This window comes from Passer montanus, unplaced genomic scaffold, assembly GCF_014805655.1.
Source record: "Passer montanus isolate IOZ18808 unplaced genomic scaffold, ASM1480565v1 scaffold34, whole genome shotgun sequence".
Classification (NCBI taxonomy): domain Eukaryota; kingdom Metazoa; phylum Chordata; class Aves; order Passeriformes; family Passeridae; genus Passer; species Passer montanus.
In genome coordinates, this window is record NW_024368152.1 from 6,934,771 (window position 1) to 6,947,554 (window position 12,784).

A 12,784-nucleotide genomic window follows, 5' to 3' on the forward strand; every position below is an offset into this window, starting at 1 on the left:
AATAACATACAGCATTTGCCAAGAAGTATAATTTCAAGAATCCTGAAATTATTTCTGGATTTACACTGAACAAGTGCAATTAGGGTTTGAGAGCTAGATGCTGATAATGTTGCTATCACTCTGGTTACTTACTCTATTCCAATTATTACAGCCCTACCCAGACACATGAGACCAGTTCCATTCTGTCCTTCACTAAATACAATTTTAACCCAAAGCACTTTTCTCCAAAAAGAATGCCCAAAGACATTGAACTAGGCACTTAGACTATTCAGACACTCTCTACTGTCATTTTAATATTCCTTGAGCTGACAAGAAAATAGCCCAGTAGCCTAGTGGCTACTGTGCCTGTAGACTGCCCTGGCCTCAGGCACTGTTCTGAACCAGTCATAAAACAACCTGAACATTATATTAAAATATTTTGGTTTTTTCAAGTGAGTGTCTTAACAAGAGACTGCCAATCAATTTAAACACTAACTTCCTCAATCTGTTTCTTGTGATGTCTCACATTTATTGGTTTTTTATCAATCCAGTGAGTAAAATCACAGCTGGTCAGGGCATTGCTCTAAGAAACATAAAAGTGGCTTTTCATCCTCTTCCACTGATAGTCATTAATGCAATTGAAACAGTAATGACTTAAGAGCATTTTCTACCAGGACATCTTAACCAGATGGCTCACATTTTCTAGTATTAGTAAGGCACCAGAATTCAGTCTTCACTAGGAGAAAAGAGGGAATGTCTCCCACACTGAATAAATAAATGATCAATTCTTAAACAGACTAAGCATGGAGGAAGAAGAGGGGTAAAAAGGAGATAATAATGGAAAATAACCCTGTCTCAGATCAAATAGACAGTAGGTTAAAAGTGGAATTGAAATTCAACCTCCTGTCAGCCAAAGACAGGCTCAGTTACTACAAAGCCTTGCCTGCCCTCACTTCTCTTGCTGCTAGTTCTCCTGCCTTGTCAGACCCATTCATCAAGCCACTTCATGTCACCTGGCTTTGGAGCCCAAACATGCATTGACAAATTGTCCCTAAACTCCATTTCTGGAGACGTTTCTTCCTCTTAATCTGGGATAGGTTTTAAGATAGCTGAGGTGAAACATCTCTTGAGATTGCAACGTTTGACTAAAAAGAGTGGCCTATAGTGGTGAAAATTAGCTAGGATTATTTCTTTACAGATGCCTGAACTACACAAGAGTAACCTCTATAATCCAGCTGCCCTGTCCATGCAGAACACCTGCTTGCCCTACAGAGATATTATGATAGTTACTGCATGTTCCAAAATTTCAGAAAAGGTATCAAGTATGCTCTATTTTCACCAGTTTGCAGTCAGATTCAAATTCATTTATAGGTTGCTATTGCTCTTCAGTTCTTAAGAAACCCATCCTAAATTTTTTCAGAAGTTCCAGTTAACAAAGACTAAGTTCCAACAACACAGTAACCACCCTTAATATCTGGCTTTTTAATGGCATCCAAGACAAATAGAAAGTGTTTCAGGGATGCTGACCAAAGAGATGAGCCATCTCTTCATGAATAAGACAAAGCCAAAAGCACCCCACAACTGAGCATACTCACCAGCTGGAAGAGAGGTGGGGTCAGGAGGCAGGTGCAAAAAAAAGCCATTTTGGGGCTCTAGATGGTTTTCTCTGTATTCCAAAGGACAAAGAGCAGAAGAGCTTTCTGTGAAAAGAAACGAATCTAGATTTAGTCCAGAAATGACTAGTCAATTTAAAGGGACCAGAATCCAAACTCACTCATTTTTAAGGATTAGGCCCATCACACACACACTGTTTTTCAATATTGTTCTCTGCAATAAAAATTGAGATTGTTTTCTGAACAGGATGCCAGCTGCTTCCTGCTCATGCTACTAATACATAACACTGCCATTGTATCACATCAAGGGATCCTCACTCTGATCACCAGCCAGCAGAACAAATGCACTATATTAAGTAAATCCTCATAAAAGGCTACAGAATCAATTGGTGTAATTCAGCCTAGTCAAACTGACTTCAGCAACATTTTACTCCTGCTTAGGACCTAATCTGATTCATAATTTATCTTTGATGTGATTAACTAATTGCTGTACACTTATACATAGGAAATCCAATTCTATACGTTATGCATGGGTCACATAGTTAGTCACACTTACATATTATGAACTCAGATGCACTTGCAATAAAAAGGTACAAAACAGAAGAAACCTTCCTGTGGCATGAGTTGTCTTGCTCTCCCTTGCCATAAAGAAGCAATCTCTGACCTTCTGCAGCTCTTACTGTGAACATTCCCCTCCCTCCCAAGAGTTGATCTTCCCCAAGAAGCCACGGCCTCATTCCATGTAACTCAAAACTGCTGTTACCATGGTTAATATTTCTGACTTGATTGGCACCACTAGTAATTGAACTGCAGTCTCTTGAGCACAGCAAGCTCTATTCATTAGCCCCTATTGTGTTAGGACACTGCATCAACCCACATTATTTTTCTGTGTAAAGGGGAAAAATCAGCCATGAATACAAAGTTATCTTGCCACACAAAATTTTCCAGTTTTGCTCTTGGATTAATTTTATGAGATTAAATAAAATATTGCACATAAATTTTATTTATGTCTGTAGCAGTACAATATGGGAAAAGGCACCTTCATTTTGACTGCATAATATTATGTACATCTAAAACCCAAAATAGTGTAGTTCAGCTTTATGAGAAGACTTTTAGTTTCATCACAAATTGACAAAACCTTTGCAGTCTTCTGTCTCGTTTTCTCCCACTTTATATAGAGTTACACTTTATATGAATTTTCTGATTTGAGTCAATATGTGACAGAATGCTACATTAGTAATGAAAAGAACAACATTCCAGAAGCTTTCCTTCTGGTAAGGAAACAAGACAGATAAGCTTTAAAATGCAGATTTCAACTGCCTATTCAGACAAAGACATTATGTATTTTATATATTTTAGTAGTTTTTTATAGATGACACTATTGTATATGTAAGGGAATTAGGCAAATTAGAAATTACTTAATAAACCCTGTCAAATTTGAGCTGACATTTTAATAGAAGTAGACAAAATACAAGAAATATTTTGTATTCTGATCCCATAAACACTTCCATAAATTAATAACCTCCAACATCAAGGAGATGGCCAGACCAGCAAGTTGCTCCAGAGTTATCCTTCTGTTCATCCTGCTGCATTTTGAGTTTAATAATTACCCTCTTGGTTTCATCTTTGCAAAAGTTTTCATATTTTGTCTGTTTTATCTCTTCTTCCCTTAGACAGGACCGTGAGAGATGTCTGAGAAGTATTCATAACATAGATTCTTTTCTATGAGGAAAAGGGAAAAAAGAACACAGTAAGAGAAATAGAAGTGCTAAAGGAAAAAGTTTTGCTTTACTCCATCAGCCTGCTTTGGCATTGTGAGACTGATCTTGGAAGACTGAAGAGCTTGCAGGGCTTCAGAAATGTGAGCTAGAGAAAGGTGGATGCAAGAGAGAGCAAGAGACAATGTCAGATATTATCGGTGGAAAAACTGCTCCTTATCGTAGCTGGTTATTAAGTGGAGTAAGATATTCTTCACAGTCTCAATGCCAAGATTCTCACCTTTCCAAAATTTATACTCTGTGTTGAAATACCAGTAATTTATTTCCAATTTTTTCAGTTTCCAGCCTCACTTGAGTCCACTGTATTAGGTAGAGGCAAATAAGTTTACAAGGACAAGTCACACAAAATCACACATGTTCTAGCAGAGACTCACTCATACAACAAAACAGTGCAAAAGGTTAGCACTGAGAGATTTGCCTCCCCAAGGGATGGATGTCCCTGTCAGTGGTTCTGACTTGTTTCAGCTCTCTCTGAAAGTGTTCAGTGCTTGGAACACCAGAAAAATCTAGTTGTGTCCCATTTTACACAAATGACTATAGAAGCGCACAAAATTGGTGGCACTGTATATTTAGATCCTTTTCCATAGCAAGTAGATAGTAACACTTATCTTTCCCTTTATCATTGTGAAGCTTACTTTATATTTGCAAGGGACTTCGTTGATAAGACCAGCAGTTGCCAAAAGAAAATTCATGGCACTGTGAAAATTCCTTATCTGGTGCATGCCTGCTGCTGGGACTGCATATGAGGAGCACTAAGAGTGACAAATAGACTGTGAAATGCAGTATTAACTGAACCTGCTTCATTCTGAGCGAGTGATTCTCTGATACCTAATATGCAGGTTGAGCCAACCTAGCAAGGTTCTGAGGACATACACTATTTCCCCCCTCCCCACATCAAGTGTAGATTAGATGGTCCAATAGATTTAAAGTCACTAGAGAGAGTACTGGCCAGCAGAAAATAACAAAATACTCATTTTTCAAGGAAAAAAAAAAAAAGGTTAAAACTAATTATTCTTCATCTGTCTCATCCATTCAATAACCAATGTTGGAACCCTTTGGAAAACCATTATATGTGATCAAGTAATAGTTTTCATAGCACATGTGCCAATGGATATGTCTGCAGGAACCAGATCAAGGCCTGTGGATCTCACAATACTAATGCATTCACAGTTCTCATTGCCTCATTTCCCAGCTGTAAGTCTTTTTAAATGTAATCTTCCATTCATTTATTTTTGAGTGTGCATAATCTATACAGATACATGTCTTCCTATATTTAGTCTGCATTTTTAGGTTAAACTGGTAACTTGATGGACCAACCCACATTCAGTACCAGCAGCCATGTGCTCCCAGAGCATGGGCATACGTGCCCCTGTAGCTTTCTGAGTTCTTTTTTTATTTCTCCAGGGTTCTATTAGAAACAGCATTGCCAGCAGGTAGAAGGGGGTGATCCTCTCCTCTACTCAGCCCTGGTGGGCCACACCTGGAGTGCTGTGTCCAGTTCTGGGCTTCTCAGTACAAGTGAGACATGGAGCTCCTGAAGCAGATCCAGCGGAGGCTACAAAGATGATTGCTTGACAGGAGCCTTTCTCTTACTACAAAAGGCTGAGGGAGCTGGACCTGTAGACTCAACAGGAGGTGACTGAGAGTAGATTTCATCAATATCTACAGGTATATGAAGGGAGGGTGCCAAAAGGATGAAGCCAGGCTCTGCAAGAGGCAATGGGCAGACACATGCACAGGAGGTTCCATCTCAACATGAGGAAGAACTCTATTGTCCAAGTGACCATGCACTAGAACAGGTTTCTGAAGGGTTGTGTAGTCTCCCTCACTGGACATATTCAAGAACAATCCAGACACAATCCTATACAGTGTGGTCCAGGATGACCCTGATAAGCAGGGAGGTTGGACCAAATGCCCTGCTGTGGTCCCTTCCAATCTTACCTAGTCTGTGATTTCTGCTCTTCTTTTCACAGCCTCATCACCATGTGGGATTTGTAACATTAAGTAGCCCCACAAATGGTCATTTCTGGCATGCATTAACTGTACATCCTTGTGTTTCACAATTTACACAGTCCTCTTCAAGCTCCTGCTGGGACCACTGCAAGCAAATCTCATGTATGAGCAGACTGGTTATTTTCATGCCCATCAGCTTTCTTTCTTTTTGTTGGCCAACACGCCTGCTACATAAATAATCATGGTTTAAGAATAGAGCTAAATTCTATTTCTCTGTTTGACATGCTGAACTAACTGCAAATATTCTCAGCTCAGCTTTTTAGAGCAGTTTGTAAACAGCACAAAAACCAGATGTGACTCAAAGGACAATCTCATGTAAATATAAAAAGCCATAATTCAAAGTACAATGTTAAGTCTCAGTAATTCACACAAATTTGAGGTTTCCAATTTAATGACAACAACTCTGACCTGACAAATATTACTGTGTAAATTTGTATAAAATTGAGTACATTACAGGGTCTCAAAATCATAGTCACATTATAATAATAGCACTGGACTTTTCCCTGGAGTCCAGTACATACACAGATTTTTCTAGAGCTCCTGAGGAATGTAGGTGCATAGGCACTACTGAAGGTCAGTGGGATTTCCATGGCTAAATCCCTAAGATATGTTGGAATCAGTCCCTTGCAATTACTAATTCAGGCACCATATCCAGCTATTCATATATATGTTAATATAGATAAAACAATAGGCTTCATTTGGACTGCTCCTGAATCACACCTGCTTACATACCTTTACAGAGAGGTAATACATGTTGGTAAAGTCATCTCTAATGGGAAGGAGAACTTCCGAGTCTGGCTGTGGCTGTTTATTATCTTTGCTTCTATTCTCTTGGGTTTTTTCTCTTTATCTTCAGCATTTCCCATTCTCAAGATAAATTTGTCATGTGTATTTTGTTACATATAGTGATCTTCTTCTTGGCCACACACTTTTCTCTCTGCATCACCAGACTGGATTCAGAAGGTTTTAGTGACTTAGCTGCTTCCTTCTCCAAGCTGTATTTATGATCATGACGACAGCATTTGTGTTAAGTCCTTCTTGTTTTCTGATAGTACTGAAGCAAAACTAAATGTGTTTGCTAAGTAGACACTAGGGAAGTTTTTGGAGTCAGAGGTATGTCTGTGTTACCAGAACACTGTCAGGAACAAAAGAGACAGCCACACAACCCCTGTAACCCTCCACCCATACCCATCCAGATTTACTCTCCCCCACCTTCCCAAACGTGTAAGTGGGATTCTATCCCAGACAGTCTGGCAGAGCCCACTGATCATCAGCATTTATTACATTAGAACAGTTCTATCCATTATAGCACAAAACCATCAGTGAAGGAGCAAATCATTTGTATAACGCATGAGGCAATATTGTGCCTGCATTATGGAAAGGGAGTGCTCCTTGAGCAAATATCAGGTGCTGGGGAGAAACCCCCAGCAGGAGACTGCACATGAGGTCTTCTCCCTGTGAGACCCTGAGAGATGACAGACCTGGATACAAAACAGTGCTGCAGAAGGGCTACACAAAGAGATGTGCACTGGAGAGCAGCTGCTCGGGCACACTGCTCACTGCTATATATTGGATTCCAGTGAATAAAATGGTTTAACTCCACAAACTGTGAGGAACAAGTGCAGCAGAGTCCAGATGTATGAATGCTGTTCACTGCACTGATATTGAATCAAAACATTTGAAACTGTTTTGTTTGAGTATTCAAACTAACAATAAAAATAAAAGTCATTTTAGTAAAAAAGTATCTTAATGTTTGACACAGAGTCCCAAAGATATAGGCCATGTGAGGATCAAATCTTCAGTGTTCAATTCCTTCACAACTGGAAAGCAGTAAGATTTAATTATTTTATGGCTAGAAGATAAATAACAATCCCTGTAGGAAACTGCAAGTAGTATTGCAAAAGATTAGCCTTATTTGGTTTTGTTTTCTTTTACACAGGGTGATATAGTTGCTGAATCATTATTAATAATTGTTTATGTCACAGAAATGCCTTAAGCAACCCTCCAGAACAAATACTAAAAAGGATAAACCCTAAGCAATAGCTCCAGCAGAGAAAGGGAGATTTTGTTTTCCCTGAAGCTGGAGCCTCTTGCACCTGCAGTTGAGCTGCTCCCCAAACTGCCAATGCCACCCATGCATGTGATACGTGGGGTGCTACTGAGCAGGTGCTACTACTTTCCTTTCTTCTGCTTTGGAAACCCCTCAGATCCTTAAGTCCCCAAGAGATCTGTCAAGGAAAATAAAACAAGCCTGGCATGCACTCAGCTATGATAGTCAATCTGAATAATTCCCTAGATTTGGTATCAGGCACCATGCAGCTCCCACTCACCTCAGTAGGAGGGAACTGCCCCTGTGCATTGCCCAATTTATCAGCATGATACATGAAGTCTGTCTGGAAGATAAACAAGGGGACATATTGCAGTGACATACAAACTCTTCTCAAGTTGTGCATCTTAAGAGATAGATTACATGATGAATATGTGCAGCATACCTTTTCCAGCTTGTGCTTCTGAGCTGAGCTGTGATGTCCTTCCTGAAGAAAAGCTGCATTTTCTCTCACAGATAAGGCTGGCTGTCCTTTCAGGAGACGCCTCTCAAAATTTGGTTCTCAGGTACTCAAGTGCCTAATGAGAAGAGATTCATAACCCTTTCCCTGATGACATTTTGTGTTGCCTTTCTCTTTAAGGAGAGGTGAAGTTGTACATTTCCATCGGATGAAGACAAAGGAAAAGGAGCAAGCCTTATGGTGTAAAACCATCATAGACCCTGCCTGCCTCCTTCCAAAGCTGTTTGCAAAGGCAAATCCACCTCAGTTCCATGTTTCCCCTCTAATTCACCATCACTTGAGAGAGAAGAGCAGACAACACACAGTAATTTTTTTAAGGCATTAGGAGTAATATTGTGACAAACAAGTCAGCAGCATTTCAACACCTCCAAACACAGAATGGCAGAAGTGTGCCTGTCAAAGCACAGCTACAAAACAATTTCTGGACTTGCCATCCCCAGTGTAAAGTATGAAGGTGAGAAATCTCCAGGAACCTGAAAGACACAAAGAGACAGCTTCCCTTCTCCCACCCAAATTGATCGCGGGATCTTTTCACTACTCATGCCTTTGAAAACTTATCCTTCAAATGTAGTGGATGTTAGAGCTATTATGAAATCTGCTACACCTGGATTGCACTATTGCTGAAAACAGATTATCTGTAGATAGTAATCTTTTAATAACATATTTTTAAATTATCTGTTCTCCTTTTGTCATTTTTATGTTTTCATATGCTCAAAATTCATTATAAGTATTGATGCTAATCTTGTGTCATCTGGCTGAAGAAAACAGGTTAGCATGGGAGTTTTTAAGAAATCAGTCACAAAAAAAAACCTTCTTAAAAGTAAATATATTAATATATGGGGAATATACAATCCAGATAGCTAGACAAACAAAGAGGTTGTCACTGAATATACATTTAGACTGTGTTGAAGTATTATTTCAAATGCTAGGTGCCTTAATCCACCTTTTTACATTCACACCAGTTCCTTCAATGCTACATGAATTAATATCTTACCTGTTCAGTCCCAGTAACAGGCAAAAGTCAGTGTGCTGAGACCTTCAACTCACAATAATTCTTTCATGAGGTCGCCTACCGCTCCCTTGCAACCTTGCTCCCCTAACACTGGGGTGTCTCTAGGTAGCACGTTTGGGCTGGTGGCTCAGAGTTGCTCAGACACTAGGCCACCAAGTACAGAGCATCCAGACCCATTCATGTGGAGTGTCCTTTTGCCCTAAAGCATACAGTTCAGCCCTTGAGATCTTAGATCCTCAGTGCTAGCCACCGGGTTTCCCCAGGGCTACGAGGCTGGTAGCCAAATTTGGCTCTACAGAGCTCCAAGGAAAAAGCAAAATGTATTGGTAATGACCTATCTCTGCTCCAGCTGCATCCATGTTTTGTTACAACTATGCAAATACAAGCAAACTAGAGACCTTTTTCTCACTAGAGATCTTCCTTAAGCATGGCCCAGCCCTCACTCAAACATAGTCAAGACCTGGACAGGATGGCCATATCCTAACTGCTTTTTAGGGATAGTTCTTGTTACGTGTTCTGTCAGCATCCATCTCCAGCTAAGTGCTGATTAAATCCATTACAGGGGCCTTGCTTGGCAGTTTATTTGTGGACAATCACAGCTTTTGTGTCCTCAGCTGCCAAGGGAGAGATGAATCCAAGGTACCCACTCTTGTCTTGGGCTGCCAGCACAAAGTCCCACCGGGGCCCACCTCACTCAATATTCCAAAAAGAATTTGGGTCCAGTTTTTGCCCAAATCACACATGATGCTCAGGAAGGCCTGGGTGGCATTTAACATTGTGGTTGGTAAACTGAGACTTGGAAACTGGTTAGAACTAGGTTAGAACACTAAGGTGTTGTACTTTAAAGTGTGTATCAAGTCACTCCAAAAGAAGCAAAAGTAATGGAGTCTCCACATAATGTCAATAGATGTCAGAGCAGCCCAAAGGATTAATGAAACAGAAGGCACATTTTTGTCACTTTGATACTCAGCTTCCGTGCAGCCTTTTAAATTAGACTCCTCAAAATCAAACACACTCCCCTCTGCACAGAACCACAACACACACAAAAAATGCAATTTGAGAGATAATATTAGGCTGGAAAATTTTGGACTCTTTCTCTTACAGACACAGTCGGTGCCAGTGTTGTGTATCTGTCTACCTGTGCAAACGAAATAATTGCCAGACTACAGCATTCTGCAGTAATGATCATTAACTGCAGTAGCAATATTGCAGACTCTAGGGCCTTATTGTAATCCTCCTCATTTCAGTGTTAAACTACTCTAACTTCATTAGCTTCACTGGAGATACTCCACTTTACACCTACATAATTGAGAGCAGAATCAAGCCTCCACTGCTGTGGAAAATACTGGGTAGTGCAGCACTTTTCAAATAAAATGTAATTAACATGAAATTCTAAATCCATATTGCAATTTGCAGAATGATCACTGTGGGTGCAACACGAATTCCAACTCCCTCTCTCATCTTAATTTAGTTAGAAATAGGGCTGCTTGTGTAATATTTTCTCCATAGCAGGAAACAGAGGCATATTTCTTTTTCTTTTCCTATTGTTATTTTTTTCTCTTTATAAATCTTTGTCAGCAAAGGATTACTAGCTCACCTGAGAGAGGCAGTTAAAGTCAGATACTTGCCCATAATTAGGGAAACTTGGAATCCTTGACAGTGAACACCTGGCTTCTCATTACTACCTGAATTTTATACTTCCAAGTGTTAATCTCTCCTCAGGGTTTGCCTTGGAGTTTCATTCTGGTATTCAATGAAACCATCAGGTTTTCCAGGCACTGACACCTTTGAAATGTTTTCCACATGGGAACCAATATGAAACATGTGTGATTATTACTGATTTCGCTGTGTTGATTTCTATTATAGTAGCACCCTGGAAAAATAGTACAGACAGCAGTAATAAAATCTTTCATTCATACAGCAGGAAGAGTTGTGTTTAAAGGGGCTGGTTTGATGTGAGGAAGGGGTGGGCATTGCTATGATGAATGGCGTTATCATGATTATAACTTGGTTTAAAGGACTCTAAGAACTTGCACATTTTTTAGCTTTGAGAGTAAGTTCCACCAGCACTTCTTTCCTCTTAAAAGCCATCACTGCTGCCATTCCTCATAGCTCTAGATGAAATACGTGGGCTAGCTGGAACCTGGGAGCATGCTGATTGTGAAATCCCAGCTAACAGGGCTACACTTCAGGCAGATTACTGTAATTTCCTTTACTTTACTGAGTGCAGAGTTTTCTTCCCAACCTGTACCAGCCTTATGGGCAGGAAAATTTTCTCATTCCCACAAGAGCAAATGTGCTGGTAACTTTGTACTTTTTACTCCAGACATTGGAAAACCTAGGCAAAAAGTATATCTCTGGGGCTTCTGTTAATCAGAAGGATTTACTATTCTATACCTGATAAGAGTTGTTTAAATAACTCCAGGCCCAAAGCTCTTATTGACTAGTGCAAGGCAATAGAGGTAATAAGAAGTCAAAATCCTCTGAAAGAAAAACACCAAAGAGTTTCTATGCAGCTGAAACTCACCCAGAAACATGAAAACAAATTTTTTAAACAACAGTGCATTTGGTTTTGGAAAGCACCAGGTGCCAAGAAGAAGAAAAACACCCAGGTTGTCTTTCCTTGATCAAGTCTAAGCCCTGATGCACTTTACAATTTTTGAAGTTTTCAGTGAAGTGAGGAAGAGCAGACTTACTGCAGGAGTAAGTAGCATGCTGAGTGAAAGAAAATATGTAAAACTTGTTTGGGATCTGAAGTGGAAAAAAAAAGGAAGCAAAGCAGTGGAAGATTTTGTAACTGATCTAATACTGAGCATCTGAATTAGTAGTATTTAACTGATAAAAGAATAGTTGTCATGGAATCCCAGAAGAAAAATACTGAAGAAAACTGAGAAACCCCAAGTTAACCTATGGTGAGCTTTATATGTGAAATTAAGTAAGAATGCAAAATGTAATCAAAACATCAAAAACTCAAAAGTCCTGATCAAAGTAGTCTTTGTTTTGAAGTTCATTAATAAAAAAATGGAAAACACCTTTGAACTACAAAGTTCAACTCAGATTCCAATGTGTAATGTGTCAAAGATGCTAAAAATGAGCATCAAATATAGTCCAGTAGAACAAGAGTTTGTTTTTCACAGGAGACATGGGAAATTTCATGTCCCTGTTTCCCAGAAGTCAGTTTCTTTTGAAAGCAACATGAGTCAAGTTCTTACCACTGACAAAGGACACCTGAAATTTTTTTCCCTGGAAAATAACATTTTCTTTCTTTAGTTGCACAATTATTATTGGAGGTCTGGGTACAGGCCTGGGACACACTGTTGCATGTACTTTGAAAGACACTACCTAAGCTTGTTATCAGAACTGGAATGCAAGCATGTTTCCCCAGACCTTTTGTGAGGTCCAAGATGCATGGCATTTCCCAAATTCCTTGGGGATATCCAATAATCTTACCAGTCTCCTGGTTGCTTGTGGAGTAGCTACAGAGTACTGACTCCTACTCTGCTGAGCTTAGGTTGAAAAAATAAATATGTCTTCATAAATATATGCTTCAGATTATTCAGAAAATAAAAATAGAATAAACCAAAACCAACCAAACAAAAAAGGCACAGATACTATAGGAAAAATGTATATTATATATCTATATTTGTATGTCATGCAAGCTAAAGTTTAACTTAGATGCTTCTTTACCCAACACTTTTTCAATCTCCATTGACTGTTTCATTTCCTGCATTAACCCCCTCCTCCTCAATTCCCTACAGTCTGCTTCCCCTCTCTGCTCTCTGTTGTAATACCCTTCCTGTCTCTGCCTTTGATTTTATGCAA